Here is a 16132-nt window from a genome sequence, read left to right as displayed (position 1 = left end):
CACTGCTTTGACACACTTCTGACCGAGAACAGCAAGAATTAAAATTTTAATAACAAGTATTAATTAAATTGAAAATTTAAATTAAGTTTTAATAACACTGCTTTGTCTTGATTCAGATTCCTTTTTAGAATTACTTTCTATTTTTAGGAAGTGGGGGGTTTTCATTTATAGTAGCAAAACATTTCCTTAAAAAGAACTTAAAGAAGTCTATTTCAATAGTATTAATAGGATTAGTAAGTACACATATATGGCAAAAATCTGAAAATGATACATGAATGTCCATATTTGGCTGATATTAGTTTAAAGCATGGCTAGCAAGTATTAGCCTATGTTCCAGTTCTAGCTCTCTCTTTGAACAAAGTAATCTGTTTCCTCAACTCTAAAGATGAAGGGACTAAAGTAAAATGAAGATAATTTTGGAGGTGGTAATATATAAGAGACCATCTGGTCCTAACATAAGAATTTACAAGTAATGTGCACATGGCACTATAGATTTAGTCCTATTGCCTCTATAGCAAAAGGAACAAATTTTAGCTTTGACAAGGAATTAGTAGAGTAGGGCTGGCATATGCTCACCATTCTATACCTTCTAGAACCGCTGGCCAAATGAGCCAAGAAAAACAACATATTCCCAATTATTCTTACTCTGGTTAGGTCCCTTAGAAGGTCTGAATTGGGGTATTTTATCAGTGATATCAAAATTTCAATCACAGGAACACAAACTTGGCTTCTATTTCTGTATCTAATAATCTAAAATCTGTAATAAAATACTTTAGTAGTACTGGTTATGTATAATCCTAAAGCCCAGCAGCTAGATAGTGCTCTTGCATTCACTCTCTTCATATAATCTCTGTGTTTTGAAATCTGAATAATATACAGAATTCTTCAAAATCAATTCCTGAAGTCATGCTCCTGAGAACATGAAATGGGTATGTACATAAAGTATTTATATTCTAATGCCTCAATCACAGGCCCCACCTGTTGGTATTCAATTAAGTTAGTTGGTCTGACCCCATATATTCAGTCCTATCCCAAGGTGATCTAGCACAAAGAATATGAAATAGCACCATTAATTCTACATGAGACTCGAAAAAAATGATAAAGAAAACCTTGCTAAGATATTAATAAGGCTGTTTTCTATAATATCTATTACTTTGAAGCTTTGCTTGATCCTTGAAAACTAAGCATGCTGTTCTCATCAGCAGGAACCTTCCCAAGTTAAACAAATTTTTAAAAGAAATATATTCTGGAATAGTGTTGTTTTTTGTGTGGGCAAGGAAAACACGAATAATTAGCCATAAAAAATATATTTCTTAGAAATAGTCTCATTAATTTGACTGATACAACATTCTAATCATTTGTTCTTTAAAGGCCAGTGAAATACAATTGTTTTCTTATCAAGTCTTTGCAAAGGAAAGACTCTATAATACGTAATTGTCAGTTTTACCTTAAGAAGGAAAACTGGGAAACCAATCTTTGTCCAAATTGCTCCCTCAACATAACACTTTCTTTTCTTTTTTTTTTGTACATTGCACACAGCCTTTTTGCTTGCTTACTACATACTAAACACAAGTACAAGATTCCTGTCCTGAAAAATAAAAAGAAGCAAAAGAAACACTAAGCAAGGGACAAAACAGATCTTAGGAAGATGTTTACATAATCTTTTGAACACTCCTATTTTGGCGGGCAAGTGAGTAGGCATAAGAGGTGCTGGGAAAAAAAGGAAAATGTTTTAAAACATGAAAATGTTACAAAGCTTCTTTATGGTGAAAAATATAATGTGGATTGCATATATTATCTCTGATGAAACAGATTTCCATCTACACTAGAGTTCTCCTGTGGTTGATTTCAAAAGGATGACTCAAACAGAAGGAACTGTTTTCTTATATTTGTGGTAGAGCCATTTTATGAAACCAATTTAGCTGATGATTGGAGGGAGGTAAACTTATAGCAGCTGCTTGATAAGAGTGAAAAATTAATCACCTTCCTTCTTTCACAATCAGCAGGATTAATAAGCAGCATTTTCCATAAAAGGAGAGGAGGAATAGGAGAAATAATGGTGTCAGCTGTAGGAGTATGAGGTTACATTACTACTTTACTTTCTGTCGGTGTCTTCTGGCTTCTGAATATAGCACTGAAGGAAGTTAAGGCCATGTTCCCCTTCTCAGGATACAGGGCACCCCCTGGACAAACTCCCAGCCTCCCCCTTTAAGGTGGCCAAATGACATGCTGATATTCTATCAGCTACAGGGATAACGTATTTTCATCCTGATGGGAAAGCAACGAACATCTTTCCCACAGATAGTATTTGTTCCTCTAAACTAGGGTTTCTCAGCCTTGGCACTACTGACATTTTGACACGGGGGCAGGGGGCTGGCCTGTGCATTTTAAGAAGTTCAGCAGCACCCCTGGTTGTAATATCAAAAATGTCTCACCTTCCCACACTCCATCCCCTAACTTCCTCCCCATCCTTCTTCACCCTCAGAGCCACTGAGAACAAATGGGATAACAATTTTTTTCAGAGAGAAATTTCCCATACTTTTGGTATAATGCTTGGCACATATCAAGGTATTTAACAAACATTTGCTTACTACCATAATCATACTGATGTCTTAAAAGGTTATTACTAAGCCTTGTGATAGTGAAGGCAATGGCTTTGAAGCTGCAGTTTCAGTATTTTATTAGACTTGATAAGAGTGGCTGGGAGTGAGAATGGGAGAACTATCATCTTACCTTGATGGCGATTAATTATTAATATTTCTGTGCATTTAAAATATTTTAGTATTGTAGCAACCTCTCTCAAGTGGTTGAAGGGACTGGCCAAAGAAGTAGCTATAAGGCCAGTGCTGGGTAGCCTGACATTTAGAGAAAGGCTAATCTGTGGAGGCCAGATAAGGAAATATCTTCTTGACCTAGGGGACCCATACCTAGAGAAACTAGAAGTAGGCTTTGGAAAGCATAGGGGAATGCTTTTAAATCAAAAGGCGTATCAATCTGAATCAAACTTAGATTAAGGTCTATTTTGTACTTGCACAGAATGTTAATTAGCAAAGTGCTTTCTCATAAGATTATTTTATTTGACCTTCACAATAGCCATGTGAATTAGGTAGGAAAGTCTTATTAACTCCATTTTCCAGATAGGGAACAGAAGTTGTCAGTCAGAAGGGCCAATGACTGGTTCAAGGCCACACAGGTAATATTTGGCAGAGCTGGCTGAAACCCGTGTATTAATTAAACATACATTAACTCATTTAATTTCTATCACAACTATACCAAGTATAATCATTTATCCCCATTTGATAAATGGGAAGACTGACACTCCTACAAGTTAAGTAGTCCAGGTTTTTTGATACCACTAATCACACCCCAAACAAGGTTGGGTGGGGCTGACTCCTAAATAAGAGTAAGAGACCCTATTATGGGGCCATTTAGGAGAGAGATTAAAAAGTATAATAAACTCTAGACAAGTTATACTCCAGCATACACTAGTCACAACTATGCAATTATGACTAGGGCTTTTTGAGATTTGAAACTTTGTCACTTCCTCAGTGCTCACTGTATTTGTCAACCCTGCTTCCTGGTAGTGACCAACAATAAAAACATCAGTAAATAGTGGACTTTGCACGCTTATTTTAAAAATGAGGAGGGGAGAAAGGAACCCAAGGGGAAAAGCAGGGTATTACACTAAGATAAATTCCTGGCACCACCAGGAAGAAAAAAACATGTATTAGAAGAGAGTCCAGATAGCCTAGGGACAGAAGCCTTCATGCACCCCCAGAAAAGTGACAGCCAAGAGAAAAGTGCAGGGCAGTATTCCTGACTGGGGGAAGGGGGTTTAAATACAACCTTGCCACCCTACTCCAAAATGATCACTTAATTCCCCACATCTAGAAAATGTATTTTAAAAGACACAACTAAGGACTCAAACATTTTTACTGTCTCTGCCCATGCTTGGCCTGTATTCAACTCTTTTAGACTACCAAAGTTCCTAAAATGATAATATACTTCTCAGAAAGCAAGACTAGAAATTCCCCTAGATTTAACCACTAAAGTCGCAAAGAAAATTCTGCAGAATGCAGCAAATTCAGTGGGATTAGATAGCTACTTGGAACATAAAACATCTGATAAAAGTATACTCGTTGGAAATTCTATAGTTTTTCTAAAGTCAGCATCCAACACCGGCAGGCAACTCATGCTTGTGCTACCCTTTTTTCATAGTGTCCAACACTTCCTGGGTTCTGTCTCCGTGCCAAGCACTGTTCTAAATACTTTACGTGTATCAACTGATTTAATGCCAGAACAACCTTATGAGGTAGGAACTATTATATTCCTTGTTTAATAGATAAGAAAACCAAGGTTACAACTCAAACTCTAGCTAGTACTCTGGAACTGTGGAAACAACTGAGTTTAAAATGAAAAGTAAAAAAAAAAAAAAAAAAAAAAAAAAAGAGCAGTGGTTAAGACTCCACGCTCCAAATGCAGAGGGACTGGGTTCAATCCCTGGTCAGGGAACTAGATCCTACAAGCATGCCGCAACTAAGAGTTCGCATGCCACAACTAAGGAGCCGGCGAGCTGCAACTAAGGAGCCCACCTGTTGCAACTAAGACACAGTGCAACCAAATAAATAAAATTAAAGAAGATGTGGCACATATATACAATGGAATATTACTCAGCCATAAAAAGAAATGAAGTGGAGGTATTTGTAATGAGGTGGATGGAGTTAGAGTCTGTCATACAGAGTGAAGTAAGTCAGAAAGAGAAAAACAAATACAGTATGCTAACACATATATATGGAATCTAAGGAAAAAAAAAAAAAGGACATGAAGAACCTAGTGGCAAGATGGGAATAAAGACACAGACCTACTAAAGAATGGACTTGAGGATATGGGGATGGGGAGGGGTGAGATGTGACAGGGTGAGAGAGTGTCATGGACATATATACACTACCAAATGTAAAATAGATAGCTAGTGGGAAGCAGCTGCATAGCACAGGGAGATCAGCTCGGTGCTTTGTGACCACCTAGAGGGGTGGGATAGGGAGGGTGGGAGGGAGGGAGATGCAAGAGGGAAGAGATATGGGAACATATGTATATGTATAACTGATCCACTTTGTTTTAAAGCAGAAACTAACACACCATTGTAAAGCAATTATACTTCAATAAAGATGTTTAAAAAAAATAAAATAAAATAAAATGAAAAGTTCATGGGGGGTGGGGAGGAAAGAACTACATTGGGAAACTAAACAACAAGAAAAGCCCCCAACTCTTTTCCTACTATAATGTATTAAAGAGTGAGAGTTTACATAAATGGTATAGTCCTAATATGAGATAAACTTCTATAATATTGACTATTTAAATTTTCTTAGTAATTCAATTTTAAAGCTGAGTTTAAAAGTCCCTTGGATAAAATTTAAATTTGAAAAAAATGAATAAAATAGATTTTTCCCAACCACTTGAAATCTATACCAACCTATGAAATTAAAAATGGAATATGGAGTCCATGTTCCACAAATAGTATTGTGCAATGATTATTTTTGGACAGTTAGATTACTCTAGAATAATCTGGGTTTTCTCTAGTCCTTATTTTTATTAAAACGCTGACCAAATTACACGCATTTTAAAAAGGCAGTAACAATAGCCTCAAAGTACCTCCCCCAATATGCTTATTAATTATAAAGGAGAAAACAGTAACTTCACAGTGGGAGAAACCTGGGAGACACCATGTTAACTAACTGATCAAGGTTAACGTTATCTGTAATAAAACATTTTGATAGCATGTATTCCCTGATTATGATGCACTAAAGCCACATCACTTCGGTGGTTATGTTGCCAAAAAATGTATAACCTAGATCTAATCAGGAGAACACATGAGACGAACGCAAATTGACAGACAGTCTACAAAATAACTATCAGTACTCAAAGTGCCACGGTCATGAAAAACAAGGGAAGACTAAGAAACTCCCAGATTGGAGATTAAGGAGATGCAACAACTACATGGGATATGGGATCAGGAATTGGATCCTGGAACAGAAAAAGGACATTAGTGGAAAACTGGCATTTGAATACGTCCTATAGTTTAGTGAACAATATTGTACCAATGTTAATTTCCTGGTTTTGATAAATATACCCTGGTTATATAGATTGTCAACATTAGAGGAAGCTGAGTAAAGGGTATTATGTAAACTCACTGCATTATTTTTCCAATTTTTCTGTAAGGCTAACATTATTTCAAAATAAAAATTTTTTAAAAAGACAATAAAAATAGAAAACAAAATAGCCCTCCAAATTTAATAAAAATTTAAAAACAAAAAATTTAATTAAAAAAATGAATTCATGATTCAAAGTCTGCTTCCTTTCAGCCCTCCCACAACCTAAAGGTTCAAGATTTCCATTTATGCTGGCCCTGTCAAGTCACAGTGTCTGGTCTCATGTCCTTTCTCTGATGTGTAACTGTCCCATCCACAGCCTCTTTGGTGAATAAAGTTGTTACTACAAAAGTGTGGACACTCGGGCTTCCCTGGTGGCGCAGTGGTTGAGAATCTGCCTGCCAATGCAGGGGACACGGGTTCGAGCCCTGGTCTGGGAGGATCCCACATGCCGCGGAGCAACTAGGCCCGTGAGCCACAATTACTGAGCCTGCACGTCTGGAGCCTGTGCTCCACAACAAGAGAGGCCGCGATAGTGAGAGGCCCGCGCAGCGCGATGAAGAGTGGCCCCCACTTGCCACAACTAGAGAAAAGCCCTCGCACAGAAACGAAGACCCAAAACAGCCATAAATAAATAAATAAATAAATAAATAAAAATTAAAAAAAAAAAAAAAAAAAAGTGTGGACACTCACTGGACTGAGTGATACCTGAACAAAAGTGATGCATACTGATCTGAATTTGGCAGAATCATGCTTCACAGGTTTTTCTTTTTTAAAAAGTTACGACATAAGGGCAATTTACTATTGAATGCTCTAGGTGGCATCATTAGAAAACACTTTGTATATGGAATTATATCATAGCTTCTGAATTAATGCTCTACACTGAAACCTCTAACAGTATTTGAATTTGAGTTCTAGCCACCTACACACATTAATCCTGGTCTTAAAGAGTGTATAAAAGGGAATAGAAAGGGGAGCTGGAAGAAAGAAGAGCTGGGAAGCATCAGCCCTGGGTAATTTTGACAGATTTCATTTAAAATAAAATTTTGAAAATTTTATTTTAAAGAAATAAAAAGTCAAATACTTTCCTGAATTATTCACTAATTATTTCATTATGATACTGTTTTCTTCAAACTAGAAGAGAGACTTGTGAAGGACTAAGCTATGACTGCCTAGGGCCAACCCTGAGAACTCTGGCCCTTGACAGTCATGAGGGCTATATCCATGGTCCTTCACGAATTCTCAAACCTACAAACCAGTCCTATAACACATAATCTTCCATCTAAAAAATGGGGGTAGGGGCTTCCCTGGTGGCGCAGTGGTTGGGAGTCTGCCTGCCGGTGCGGGGGACACGGGTTCGAGCCCTGGTCTGGGAGGATCCCACGTGCCGCGGAGCAACTAGGCCCGTGAGCCACAACTGCTGAGCCTGTGCGTCTGGAGCCTGTGCTCCGCAGTGGGGGAGGCCGCGATAGTGGGAGGCCCGTGCACCGCGATGAGGAGTCGCCCCCGCTTGCCGCAACTGGAGAAAGCCCTTGCACAGAAACGAAGACCCAACACAGCAAAAATAAATAAATAAATTTTAAAAATGGGGGTAATATTTTCCACACCTCATAGGATTTGTCACCAGAACTGAATGCGAACAACAAAGCTGCACGGAGATTTGTATGTTGGGTCATCTGCTTGATTCGCTCACAAAATATCCAAGTCATAGAATTTTGAGTCTCTTAAAATTATTCAAACTGTGAAAGTTAAACCAGTGATTTTCAAGGTTCTAATGCCATGTTAAAAAAAAAAATCAAGTATTTGTTAAATGTATTTAGTTAGGCATACAAAGTTGGTCTTGATAATAACTGTTAATTTATGGTGATGCTGCCTCATCACTTAATATTTAATTATTTCCTCAGAGATGCATCTTAATTTCTCAGTATCTAAACAAATGTTTATAATCAGTTCTTTGTAGGTAACTTTGATACCATGTAGCAAGTTCTAATCTTCTACTGCTCATAATAATAACACACCCTGAAATATATTCAAAAGCCTCAAAGATCACTGCAATTAGTTTCAAGGTTGAATGCTATACAAATGATTGATTCTCAATAGTGGAAAAAACTACATCTAAATCAGATAAGATTTAGTACATGTATTTCTTGCTCTTACAGGGAAGTTAACTTTAACTCTTTTATAGTTTCACAATTCCATAAGCTCTATCAAAAAGGAGTAGGAAAAGAGAAATGTAGTTGAAAATTCAAATTACAAATGAATCTCCAATATTTTTTCTAACAGTAAAATCAGCTACCCATAGAGAGAAGTCATTGTTAAAAGATGACAACTATTATAATCTCACTAATGAACAAGAGTTTCATGTTATGAGTTTTAATTTTTCTTTGGTTCATGAAAAGTTCTCAAAAGTAACAGCAGCTGATCTTTCTCTGACCAAACCATAATGTTTTCCCCATAAATTTTTATAGCAGTAATTTAGAGACATTGTGTGTGGGAGGCTAAGAACATCTATTTTTTAGCAGAGTGAATATTTTAAATCACTCAGTATGGTATTCCTATTTAACTCTTTATTAGGAAAATAATACATACATATAGCTTGGATATTTCTACAAATTTCCTCTTTCTACTCTGATTACTGTTATAGTATCACATTACAAATACCCCGATTAGGTAACTTATTATGATCAATTTTTCCTCCTAATTTGCAACTCTTCTGGTTGCTGACTTGTTGTATACATACACAAGAGAGTGATACTTCCCCTTCACGAATAGATTAGAAAATTTGATAAAAAATGAACACACATTACTGGGCAGCATGTCAGTATTCTAGCAAACATTGTTTTTTCATGAATTTTCAATTTAAAAAACCTTAGTTATATCTTTTCTTTTAATGAAAATAAAATGCTTCAGAAAAGAACACTGCTGGGAACTTATAACTGTTCATCTTTTAGCAGAAAGAGCCTTACTCGCCGCCCCCCCCTCAATCAATCATCAGATATAAAATTATTAAATCTCTTCCTACCACATCAGAGAAGAACAACAAAACATTCAGGTAGAGACATAACCTAAAATTCTTATAAAGCAAGACTCAATATTTACAAAAATTCTTTATAAATTTTCCCTAACTTATAAAAATGTTTAAATAGTAAACTGTAGTTATCTCAAAGGCCTAGATCTCTTTGAGAGGACCTCAGGAGATTTATGGTCAAAAAACTAGATTCTGAATAAGCTGTCAACAGCTAACCAAAGTACAATGACAGCACCATCATTCTGGCTACCAAACAATTTCCTTCAGAGAGCAACGTAATTCTCAAATTTAATAATTCAAAAGAAAACAATGGACAACACTGAGTTCCAAAGCATGTTAAAAACTAAATACTGTGGCTTGGATTGGAAAAATACTGCAAATGAAGAGTTTTCAGTTTTCTGCTGACCAACAGTCAAAAGGCAATAAAGCCCTGTAGTTATTTGTCTTATGCTTTCTTTAAGACTAATAAGAGGTTAAGATTAATAGTATAAACCTCCCTAAAAACACAAAATCCTTGGAGCCTGAGATTTATTCAACCCTTTTTCTAAGAGGGAAGGAAATATAATTTATACATAACATACTTCTAAAACTGAATGTGAAAAAAATGTGAAAAAATTAAATAAAACCATCTGATAATTCAAATCATTCCTTTAACAACCCTACCTTTAACCCGAAGCACTGACAATGTGACACTTAAAATTAAGCCACAGAACACCTACCTCTTTATTCCATCGCTATTATCACAAGTTAGATAAACAACCTTCTCACCAGAGGATAAAATCCAGATAGTACTAAAGCATCTTCCAATTACCCTTGGAATCACACACAGAATAGCAGTCTGCTCAGTGTTTTCACTTAAGCACCTTCATAATATGTGTGGGTGGGCCTGTGTTATGCAAAATAGGTAAACACTATGTAATTCTAGATTCTATTGGCTGAATTCAGAATTCACTTCTCCTCCCTCCTCCCTAAGGAAGTCTGTGTCCCAAAAGGGAAGAAACGGAAGTAAGAGGAAAGCACGGAACAATTTTTAACACTGGCTGAATTTCAAGTTATGGAATAAGGTACCTCAAAAGGGAGTATTCTATTTCTTAAAAGGCTGACTGAACTACATAAATGCTCTCTAAAAATGTCGGAAATATAACTAAGATACTGAATTACGTTTTCATGATAAGAATAATAGCCTATTTTAACAGATTTAGTATAATACTCAATCTGTTAAGAAACACTCCATTTAAAAAAAACAGAAGAATCAATACCACTCATATGTAAAGAAAGAGTACCCTTTTAGAACTATCAAATGAAGCAGATTTTTTTGGCCTTGTTATAAAAAACCACATGATCCCAGGCATAAGAACAGGTGAACATTCAATCATATTTTTAATTGACCATGCTTGTCTATTTCCAGCTTTATACTTTAAAATAGATTCACTGGGTGTTCATAAACATGGAGAAATGATAGCAGTACCCAGAGGGAGTTGGGATTGTACAAGTTTCACCAAATAGCTACTGAAGGCACCTGACTTACTGACTTCAGCTGCTTTTAGATCGTCCTACTCATAAGCTTCATTTGAGGAGTTACTGCCTGCTTCTCCAAATTCCCCTGTACCTTTTCTTTTTTTTTTTTTTTTTCCACACACACACACTGTATTTTATTTTTACAAGAGATAGATAGACTGACACCAAGCATTGTACATGGATGACCACAACAAAAGCAACAATGATTGCAATTACCAAACATGAAACACACTTATACTATGTCATAATATTGACATTCAGTCCAGCAATCCTCCACTGCAACAGCTCCTTTACTTTGCAGTGAAAATTGATTTCCCCCTGTACCTTTTCTTAAGAAATGTGTTTCCTTATGGTGAAGGGTTATACATGTAACTTGTATATTCCTCTACACAGCCAAAGGTGAACCTGTTTTGTGCTTAATTACATTTAAGATTTTTTTAAGCATGCTAAATTAAGTCACAAGAGCAAATTCTGCTCCATACCTGTTTAATAAGCTGCATATGCAAACCATCTATACTCTTCACCCACTAAAGTGTTGTTCAGCTTGAGTCTAGGGGGCGTATGCTCTTACACAAAAATACTTTTGGTAGCCCTAGGTCTAATAATATCTTGTCACAAAATGAACCCTCTTCTAGCTTATAGCTACAAGTCTACTTCTGTTGCTACCCAGCATTCCATAACTGTGTCACATCCCCTGAAGCTATTCTTGTGTAAATCTGCATACTGTTTCTTTTGCTCATTCTGCTGGCAGCAGGCCCACTTAGGTTACTGTAAAGTAAATCTGCTCAGGTAGTCTGCTTTTGTCCAATGTAGATACATGTTCAGTTCAGGAAACCTATTTGTAAAAATGATCTGGGCATATTCTAACATTTTGCTATTTGGTGATCCTGCCCTGTCATGTGCTTCTAGGCTGATGAAACTGCTCAAGAAGCCGGACATGACAGGTCCAATACTTATACTAAACAGAATGTAGTTGTTATTGACTATGCCTTAAACTTGATTCCACAACAAAACCTGAGGACCTGCCATTCTTTAGACCAATATACTGACCTCTTAATTTTGGGAGTGTATTTCCTGCTCAGCTCCTAAGGCAGTCAATATATCAATAGCTCATATACTATCATAATGACTTACCTTAATGATTAAAAATAGAGCACTGAGAGTATAAAAATTCCTTACATATTTCAAGCTCTGTGTTTATATCAAATAATCTCCTGAAGGCATATATTTTTCTTAAAGAGCTCTAAGAAGACATTAAGGACAAAACCTCCCTATTTACTAAGTGAGTATGATGAGCAATTTTTAAATGGGACAAAGACCCATATTCATAAGGGAAAAGGGCTAGAATTAAATTTTTAAGCTTTTCTTTCCCAATTTGAATTGACTAGTTACCTGTTTTTCTTTTTCTTTTTTCTTTTCACATGCGATTTATTTACAATGATGTCTGATTAAATAACATCATGGAAGCCAGTCAAATACAAAAATAAAACATTAAGTAGCTTTGTCGGCTGGTAGGAATCAAAGTTACCAAACTCTGGCAGATGGACCTTAATCTCAATGACCTTTCCCCCACTCTTCTTCCATATCTGCCTTGGCATACAGGTGTCAAACTTCCTTGTCTTCACCTACAATATCTGAACTTCTGGCACTTATCTCAGTTGGGCTCAGAGACCAAGAAAAAACTTTCAGTACCCTGAAAACTTAAAAAAATCAATCCAGAAGAAAACTAAACAAAACAAAGTGTACTTACCTCACAATTTCTATGCCTTTTTCAGATGTTTCTTTTCTCACGTCCTGTTTTTCTTATGTGTTGTAGTTTAGGTTTTGATTTTACCTTTGGACACAACTGACCTCTCTGAGAGCTTGCTTCTCCCCTAATGATCTCCGAATACTTCTGAGGATGCAATCAAGGACTCATTCCTCCTAGTCCCTTTACGTCTAGCCACACCCACAGCAGGCTTATACATTATTTCATCCTTTAGTTCCACCTCACCGGTAACAGCTATGTCATGTTCCTCTAACCCATAAGGCAAATTCACATAGATGGCCTTGGCTATTCCACAATAAGCGTTTACTGAATATCTACATGTGCCCGGTTTTTTACTTGCCAAATGCATTTAACTCTCATCCTTTTGAGGAAAAGGTATTTGGGGCCTAAGATTTTTCAACAAGGCATGTCTTCCTTGTTTAGGGGCAGGAAGAAGAAGAAGAAAAACGTCACTGGTATTACTGTATCATATAACCACATATTAAAGCTGGAAAGAACCCTAACGAATATCCTATCAGCTTACTCAATTTTCAATTCCCTCATTTTATAGATGAGGGAAATCTACAACCAGAGAGGGTAAGGTATTTGATTAAGTCATAGGACTAAGTAGTGGAGCCAGCTAATAGATCTTTTGACTTCTGTTAGGTTGTTTCATTAGTTTTGGAGGCAATACCACAAACACTTAAGAACAGAGCAGTCAGCTAACAAGTAACTCATACCTTGTACCATAGTATAATCACATGAGATGGCCAAGTATTTACCTTTAGCTCTATTTTTTGCTGTGTATTGTTACTTTATACCACAAAGAAAAAGCTGAAAATTAGACAAATAAAAGTTTGATAATGTGCATACCATGGAGATTTGTTTCTTTTTGCTCACCAGATGGGTCATGCCTCCCAGAACTGGTCACACTCCCACTTTGTCGGCTTTGCTAACCTGGAAGTCTCCCTAAACAAACCAAAGAAATCTAGATATCAAAAGCACTGCATTAGATAACCCACAGAATGGTATACATATCTATATCCAGGTACAGATATATAAAGAACTCTTGTAATTAAATAATAAAAATATAAATAATCCAACTAAAATTTGGTAAGGGAATCTGAAAAAGATTTCTCCAAAGACATACAAATGACCAATGACTACAGGAAAAAAAAAATGCTCAACATCAATAGCCATTAGGGAAAGGTAAATCAAAACCATAATGAGATACCATTTCACACCCACTAGGACAGCTATCATCCATAAAAGAAATATTGTCGAGGATGTGGAAAATTCAAAATCAAAATCAAAATCAAAATCACTGCTGGTAGGAAAGTAAAAAGTGCAGTCACTTTGGAAAACAGTCTGGCAATTCCTCAAGAGATTAAACACAAGGTTATCATATGACCCAGGAATTCCACTCCTAGGTATATATTCAAGAGAAATGAAAACATATGTCCAAAGACTTGTGCACGAATGTTCACAGTAGTATTATTCTTAATAGCCAAGAAGTGGAAACAACCCAAATGTCCATCAACTGATGAATGGATAAATAAAACGTGGCACACCCATACAACTGAACGTTATTTGGCAATAAAAAGGAATAATATACTAATGCATGCTACAGCATGGATGAACTTTGAAAACATTATGCTAAGTGAAAGAAGGCAACCACAAAGGATTACATATTACAATTCCATTTATTTGAAATGTCCAGAGTAGGCAAATCCAGAGACAGAAAAGTATGATTAGTGGTTGCCTAGGGCTGGGATGGGGGGGTTGGGAAGGGGTGATGGCTAAATGCTATGGGGTTTCTTTTTCAGGTGATGAAAATGTTCCAAAATTGATTGTGATGATGGTTGCACAACTCCATGACTATACTAAAAACCACTGAAGTATACATTTTACGTTGGTTAAACTGTATGGTATATAAATTACATCTCAATGAAGCTATTATAATAACAGAGAGAAAGAAAGCATTACCACATTAAAAAAAAAACAAACAAAAAAACCCGCCATAAACTCAAGATCACTGGATGCTAGCATGCACCTGGAATTCAAATACTGATCTTGAACTTGCTACTTCCTGAACCATAGAAACTGAGGGAAACAATCATTTGAACGTTCTACAAGATATACAAGTTTTCACAAACAGAGCTGAAGACTTTCCCAAACCAACTGCTTTTTGTACCAGAAATCTCAAAATTCACAATTAGGCTTGGAATTTCTAATTTCACATTCTGTTTCAATCTACCTTTAACTGCAGACACAGGTTTTTTGGCTTTTTTTTTGGTTTGGTTTTGCTGACATCTTACATCACCTTCAGCGAGTGTGAGTGACTGGTGTTTCCTCTAACACCAACCAACTCATCAATTCTCTGACACCAACTGGGTGTCCAAGAAATCAGTTCAATTCTGACACTATCCACCTGGAGTAAGCTCAGATCCCACAAGTTAAGGGACTCAGTCCTACAGAAGGGCCCCATTTCAGATGCCAGCTGCAAATCCCAGGCAACCCTTAATTCTGCTATAAATTGGGGGTTCCCATGACTACCTCTTCATGCTCCATAATTTACTAGAATGGCTCACACAACTCAGGAAAACACTTAACGTTTACCAGTTTATTATAAAGGGAAGTATTATTGAAATATTTAAAGTATTAAACAGCTTATAGTCTTATTTGGCTGAATAGATGAAAACAGTTAGAAAATTAACTGATGATGGTATCTCTCCACAACAGGATTATGAAGAGCCACCCTTCTCTCAACATTCTAGATTCCATTAAATGCTTATTAATGATTTCTTCTACTAACAACAGCAATTATGGGCTTCCTTGCACTTTAATCAACTTAGATGTTTGAGTAATTTTCAAACTGAGGCCTGTGGTCTCCTTACTTTCACATCTAGAGTCACATCTAGAGTCTAATAATGCAATTACTAATCCAACATATTATTGAGCATTCACTACAATGCCAGAAGCAATAGGAGTATGCAAACTAATGCAAAAGGTATGATTCCCTATACTACCTCTCATTTACTTACAGTTATGAAAAAAAAGGTGTAAATCAGTCAGTCCAACCCAAATCAGTAAAGGACAGGTACCACATTAAAACAAAAGACAACAGATAAGGTAAGACTTCAAAGAAAAGTGTTACCACTTTGGTGGAGAGGACCCAGGGAAAGCTTTATAGAATGACCGGTATTTGAGTTGGGCCTTGGGAGACAGTCTAGATTCTGATAAGTGGGGAAAAGGCATTTCAGGTGGGAGAAACAACATGCATCAAGATTAAAAAAGGCAAGTGGAAAAAATGTATTGTGTGCTCAGGAAAGGGTAGGTTCCCAGGAGTGAAGGGTTTGGTTAGGAGACCAATAAACAGTAAGCCTGGAAATCAGGGACCATGTAACCTTCTGTAAGCTCAGTGACTGTATCAGCAAGCATTGATAAATGTTTAATAACTGAATGAGATAGAGCTGAAAGGTAAAGAAGTGCCTGATATAGTGGGCCTTAAGAGTCTGGGTAGAGATTGAACTTTACTCTGGAGTTAGTCCAAAGTCTTTAAATAAAGCTTTCAGAAAAGGAAGAAAACAAACTTGTATTACCTACTATGTAGCTGGTAAGAACTTTACATTTGTTAAACTCAATCTTTACAACTGTCTTATGACAGATAAGGAAATCAGGCAAAATAATTTG

At 36.5% G+C, this 16132-nt stretch overlaps 1 protein-coding gene across 3 annotated transcripts in view; it reads right to left on the bottom strand.

Annotated features, from left to right (window-relative positions):
- Positions 1–16132, bottom strand: part of PELI1 (pellino E3 ubiquitin protein ligase 1) — a 51549-nt gene that overhangs the window by 16119 nt on the left and 19298 nt on the right. The window contains exon 1 of one of the 3 annotated variants that reach the window (XM_057558663.1): positions 13313–13331. The exons of the other annotated variants lie outside the window; for them this stretch is intronic. The gene's annotated coding sequence lies outside the window, so the exon portion shown is untranslated. Of the gene's footprint in view, positions 1–13312; positions 13332–16132 lie in introns of those variants that run through there. 3 annotated transcript variants of the gene reach the window in all.

The sequence above is a fragment of the Balaenoptera acutorostrata genome, chromosome 12, assembly GCF_949987535.1.
Source record: "Balaenoptera acutorostrata chromosome 12, mBalAcu1.1, whole genome shotgun sequence".
NCBI classification, from domain to species: domain Eukaryota; kingdom Metazoa; phylum Chordata; class Mammalia; order Artiodactyla; family Balaenopteridae; genus Balaenoptera; species Balaenoptera acutorostrata.
The sequence above is the reverse complement of the archived record's forward strand: the minus strand, read 5'-3'. Positions and strand labels throughout refer to the sequence as shown.